The sequence below is a fragment of the Anopheles ziemanni genome (genome assembly GCF_943734765.1).
Source record: "Anopheles ziemanni chromosome X unlocalized genomic scaffold, idAnoZiCoDA_A2_x.2 X_unloc_56, whole genome shotgun sequence".
In the NCBI taxonomy this organism is placed as follows: Eukaryota; Metazoa; Arthropoda; class Insecta; order Diptera; family Culicidae; genus Anopheles; species Anopheles ziemanni.
Genome location: NW_026689825.1, coordinates 167,155 through 173,656, shown reverse-complemented (window position 1 = coordinate 173,656; position 6,502 = coordinate 167,155). Strand labels below are relative to the sequence as shown.

Here is a 6,502-nt window from a genome sequence, read left to right as displayed (position 1 = left end):
AAGAAATTCATATGTTAGGATGCTGGGAGATAAATGGGATGCTGCATGGAGATGAATCTTGATCTCCTACATCTCCCATCTCAATACAGCATCCCTACTTAAAGGCATCTCGGACTTAGTCGATTTTTCATAAATTCATAGAAATTCATATGTTAGGATGCTGGGAGATGAATGGGATGCTGCATGGAGATGAATCTTGATCTCCTACATCTCCCATCTCAATACAGCATCCCTACTTAAAGGCATTTCGGACTTAGTCGATTTTTCATAAATTCATAGAAATTCATATGTTAGGATGCTGCGAGATGAATGGGATGCTGCATGGAGATGCATCTTGATCTCCTACATCTCCCATCTTAATACAGCATCCCTACTTAAAGCCATCTCGGACTTAGTCGATTATTCATAAATTCTAAGAAATTCATATGTTAGGATGCTGGGAGATGAATGGGATGCTGCATAGAGATGAATCTTGATCTCCTACATCTCCCATCTTAAAACAGCATCCTTACTTAAAGCCATCTCGGACTTAGTCGATTTTTCATAAATTCATAGAAATTCATATGTTAGGATGCTGCGAGATGAATGGGATGCTGCATGGAGATGAATCTTGATCTTCTTCATCTCCCATCTTAATACAGCATCCCTACTTAAAGCCATCTCGGACTTAGTCGATTTTTCATAAATTCATAGAAATTCATATGTTAGGATGCTGCGAGATGAATGGGATGCTGCATGGAGATGAATCTTGATCTACTTCATCTCCCATCTTAATACAGCATCCCTACTTAAATGCATCTCGGACTTAGTCGATTTTTCATAAATTCTAAGAAAAACATATGTTAGGATGCTGCGAGATGAATGGGGTGCTGCATGGAGATGAATCTTGATCTTCTTCATCTCCCATCTTAATACAGCATCCCTACTTAAAGGCATCTCGGACTTAGTCGATTTTTCATAAATTCTAAGAAAAACATATGTTAGGATGCTGCGAGATGAATGGGATGCTGCATGGAGATGAATCTTGATCTTCTTCATCTCCCATCTCAATACAGCATCCCTACTTAAAGGCATCTCGGACTTAGTCGATTTTTCATAAATTCTAAGAAAAACATATGTTGGGATGCTGCGAGATGAATGGGATGCTGCATGGAGATGAATCTTGATATTCTTCATCTCCCATCTCAATACAGCATCCCTACTTAAAGGCATCTCGGACTTAGTCGATTTTTCATAAATTCTAAGAAAAACATATGTTAGGATGCTGCGAGATGAATGGGATGCTGCATGGAGATGAATCTTGATCTTCTTAATCTCCCATCTTAATACAGCATCCCTTCTTAAAGGCATCTCGGACTTAGTCGATTTTTCATAAATTCTAAGAAAAACATATGTTCGAATGCTGGGAGATGAATGGGATGCTGCATGGAGATGAATCTTGATCTTCTTCATCTCCCATCTTAATACAGCATCCCTACTTAAAGGCATCTCGGACTTAGTCGATTTTTCATAAATTCTAAGAAAAACATATGTTGGGATGCTGGGAGATGAATGGGATGCTGCATGGAGATGAATCTTGATCTTCTTCATCTCCCATCTTAATACAGCATCCCTACTTAAAGGCATCTCGGACTTAGTCGATTTTTCATAAATTCTAAGAAAAACATATGTTGGGATGCTGCGAGATGAATGGGATGCTGCATGGAGATGAATCTTGATCTTCTTCATCTCTCATCTTAATACAGCATCCCTACTTAAAGGCATCTCGGACTTAGTCGATTTTTCATAAATTCTAAGAAAAACATATGTTGGGATGCTGCGAGATGAATGGGATGCTGCATGGAGATGAATCTTGATCTTCTTCATCTCCCATCTTAATACAGCATCCCTACTTAAAGGCATCTCGGACTTAGTCGATTTTTCATAAATTCTAAGAAAAACATATGTTGGGATGCTGGGAGATGAATGGGATGCTGCATGGAGATGAATCTTGATCTTCTTCATCTCTCATCTTAATACAGCATCCCTACTTAAAGGCATCTCGGACTTAGTCGATTTTTCATAAATTCTAAGAAAAACATATGTTGGGATGCTGCGAGATGAATGGGATGCTGCATGGAGATGAATCTTGATCTTCTTCATCTCTCATCTCAATACAGCATCCCTACTTAAAGGCATCTCGGACTTAGTCGATTTTTCATAAATTCTAAGAAAAACATATGTTGGGATGCTGCGAGATGAATGGGATGCTGCATGGAGATGAATCTTGATCTTCTTAATCTTCCATCCTAATACAGCATCCCTTCTTAAAGGCATCTCGGACTTAGTCGATTTTTCATAAATTCTAAGAAATTCATATGTTAGGATGCTGCGAGATGAATGGGATGCTGCATGGAGATGAATCTTGATCTTCTTCATCTCCCATCTCAATAGAGCATCCCTACTTAAAGGCATCTCGGACTTCGTCGATTTTTTATAAATTCCAAGAAAAACATATGTTAGGATGCTGCGAGATGAATGGGATGCTACATGGAGATGAATCTTGATATTCTTCATCTCCCATCTCAATACAGCATCCCTACTTAAAGGCATCTCGGACTTAGTCGATTTTTCATAAATTCTAAGAAAAACATATGTTAGGATGCTGCGAGATGAATGGGATGCTGCATGGAGATGAATCTTGATCTTCTTAATCTCCCATCTTAATACAGCATCCCTTCTTAAAGGCATCTCGGACTTAGTCGATTTTTCATAAATTCTAAGAAAAACATATGTTCGAATGCTGGGAGATGAATGGGATGCTGCATGGAGATGAATCTTGATCTTCTTCATCTCCCATCTTAATACAGCATCCCTACTTAAAGGCATCTCGGACTTAGTCGATTTTTCATAAATTCTAAGAAAAACATATGTTGGGATGCTGGGAGATGAATGGGATGCTGCATGGAGATGAATCTTGATCTTCTTCATCTCCCATCTTAATACAGCATCCCTACAGCATCCGGTTGGTTTCTTTTCCTCCCCTTATTAATATGCTTAAATTCAGGGGGTTGTCACACATGAACTGAGGCTTATGTACCTTGCGGTTGTTATCGTCACATCTGGCTTGCGACTACTTTGTTTCAATGTCCAATATGTACCGTTGGACTCGGTTAACGGGCTGTTAGCCCGCGTGTGGTTTAACTCACTGATACCTTCCATTGCCCATACGCTAGTTTGTTTGTGTTCCTTTGGTCAACTTCCATACTTGAATCATTTGTGCTACCGCTGCTGCTTCGACGCTACTTTGACATCTTCGCTTCTATTTAAATAAATAAATAAGCTGAAGCTAGACATCAGTAAACACCACCACAGACACCACAAGCACGCCTTCTCCTCGTACTTCCGCCTCACGCGGGAACACGGACGCTCTAAATACTTCGAATTCCAATGCCAGTATATTGTAAACCACGGGTTCTTTAATGCTAGCGGGTCGTCGCGACCCTAGTTAACATCATGGTGCACGTCTCGTGACGGGTGTCACGGCGTAGTTAAATGTATGCGATACATTTCTCAAATATAAGCGCTCAGTCATCTGTACATCATGGTAGGTTCCCACGACGTGCAATATGCGTTCAACTTATCAATGTTCATGTGTCCTGCAGTTCACATTATGACGCGCAGTTAGCTGCGGTCTTCATCGATCCATGAGCCGAGTGATCCACTGCCGAGGGTGACTAACTTGCGTAAGCCGCCGCTGTGCGCGTATACCCGTTCCCCGTAGGGAGGAGCAAGCCGCCGCTTAGAGACGAAGCATAAAGTGTCCTCATTCCACATAGGGCAAGCTGGATGAATCCATTTTACCCAGGACGGCCGAAGCGGCGTGGACCAGGGGAGAACTGAACCTTATACTTCACACCACAGTAAGTCTACGTGTCCTCTTCCACATAGGGCAAGCTAGAACTAACTATCTTACCCAGGACTGCCGAAGCAGCGTGGACCAGGGGAGGAACACACTTTTCATGGAAACGTAAGGCATCCATGACTGCCATAACGTAAGCCGCCGCTGTGCGCGTATACCCGTTCCCCGTAGGGAGGAGCAAGCCGCCGCTTAGAGACGAAGCATAAAGTGTCCTCATTCCACATAGGGCAAGCTGGATGAATCCATTTTACCCAGGACGGCCGAAGCGGTGTGGACCAGGGGAGAACTGAACTTTATACTTCACACCACAGTAAGTCTACGTGTCCTCTTCCACATAGGGCAAGCTAGAACTAACTATCTTACCCAGGACTGCCGAAGCAGCGTGGACCAGGGGAGGAACACACTTTTCATAGAAACGTAAGGCATCCATGACTGCCATAGTGCGTAAGCCGCCGCTGTGCGCGTAAACCCGTTCCCCGTAGGGAGGAGTCAAGCCGCCGCTTAGAGACGAAGTATGAAGTGTCCTCTTCCACATAGGGCAAGCTAGAATGAACTATCTTACCCAGGACCGCCGAAGCAGCGTGGACCAGGGGAGAACTGAACTTTATACTTCACACCACAGTATTGAGTAATGTGCCCTCTTCCACATAGGGCAAGCTGGAATGTTCCATTTTACCCAGGACGGCCGAAGCGGCGTGGACCAGTGGAGGACTACACAATCATGAGGTTTGATATCGACTTGTGTGTTTCAATAGGATACCGATGGTATGGTTTGAACCGATTTGATTTAGCCATTCTGAAGTCATCACTTGGTTGAAGCGCTGAACTAGGGAGGCATCGTTTACATATATATTGGTTTTCGCATGCTCTACTAGGTTAATGTCATGAGGTTGGCTATCGAGCATGCCCAAGTGATGACTTGATTGTGTGCTTGCTTGAATTCTTCACATTTCATACCATCGGTTAGTTGTCGAATCATTCCTCGATCATAACCTTCGTTCTTGGTTCATGTATGCTCTCTTCCACATAGGGCAAGCTAGAATTAACTATCTTACCCAGGACCGCCGAAGGGGTCCTATGGGTCATATGGAAAATCCATGAAAAATCGGCTAAGTCCCAAAATTGGGATGTCTGAACTACACTAAAAAGTTACCACATCAAGCAAGGCAAAGTACCTAGGTGAACCCTAAGAAGAAACACGGACCAAGTCAGATGGCCTAAGTCAAGAGTGCAAGTGACCTAGGCAAAGTTGTATGACGGTGAGGACCCTGAAAAATCTGGTTAGTGTAGTTTAGACAGGGGAGGTTTTTGGGTCGGCTGAACCTCCTTATTTTGGGTTTTGACCTCCTCAAGAAGCTACACCTAGGCAAACTGCCTAGGGTGAAAGTGCGAAGACCAATCGAATAGTAAGACAAGTTTTGACCGATCGCCCTAGGCAAGCTTGTATGAAGAAAGGGACCCTATGGGTCATATGGAAATACATGAAAAATCGGCTAAGTCCCAAAATTGGGATGTCTGAACTACACTAAAAAGTTACCACATCAAGCAAGGCAAAGTACCTAGGTGAACCCTAAGAAGAAACACGGACCAAGTCAGATGGCCTAAGTCAAGAGTACAAGTGACCTAGGCAAAGTTGTATGGCGCTGAGGACCCTGAAAAATCGGGTTAGTGTAGTTCAGACAGGGGAGGTTTTTGGGTCGGCTGAACCTCCTTATTTTGGGTTTTTACCTCCTCAAGAAGCTACACCTAGGCAAACTGCCTAGGGTGAAAGTGCGAAGACCAATCGAATAGTAAGACAAGTTTTGACCGATCGCCCTAGGCAAGCTTGTATGAAGAAAGGGACCCTATGGGTCATATGGAAAATCCATGAAAAATCGGCTAAGTCCCAAAATTGGGATGTCTGAACTACACTAAAAAGTTACCACATCAAGCAAGGCAAAGTACCTAGGTGAACCCTAAGAAGAAACACGGACCAAGTCAGATGGCCTAAGTCAAGAGTACATGTGACCTAGGCAAAGTTGTATGGCGCTGAGGACCCTGAAAAATCGGGTTAGTGTAGTTCAGACAGGGGAGGTTTTTGGGTCGGCTGAACCTCCTTATTTTGGGTTTTGACCTCCTCAAGAAGACAGACCTAGGCAAACTGCCTAGGGTGAAAGTGCGAAGACCAATCGAATAGTAAGACAAGTTTTGACCGATCGCCCTAGGCAAGCTTGTATGAAGAAAGGGACCCTTAGGGTCATATGGAAATTCATGAAAAATCGGCTAAGTCCCAAAATTGGGATGTCAGAACTACACTATAAAGTTACCACATCAAGCAAGGCAAAGTACCTAGGTGAACCCTAGGAAGGAACACGGACCAAGTCAGATGGCCTAAGTCAAGAGTATAAGTGACCTAGGCAAAGTTGTATGGCGCTGAGGACCCTGAAAAATCGGGTTAGTGTAGTTAAGACAGGGGAGGTTTCAGGGTCGGCTGGACCTCCTTATTTCGGGTTTTGGCCTCCTCAAGAAGACAGACCTAGGCGAATTGCCTAGGGTGAAACTGCGAAGACCAATCGAATAGTAAGACAAGTTTTGACCGATCGCCCTAGGCAAGCTTGTATG

The 6,502-nt window shown here is 43.5% G+C and overlaps 1 non-coding gene across 1 annotated transcript; it reads right to left on the bottom strand.

Annotated features, from left to right (window-relative positions):
• Positions 1 to 3,560: 3,560 nt before the first annotated feature.
• LOC131292407 (5.8S ribosomal RNA) lies at positions 3,561 to 3,715 on the bottom strand. The gene has a single exon (XR_009190053.1). It is a non-coding gene; the product is annotated as a 5.8S ribosomal RNA (ribosomal RNA).
• Between the last annotated feature and the right edge of the window lie 2,787 nt (positions 3,716 to 6,502).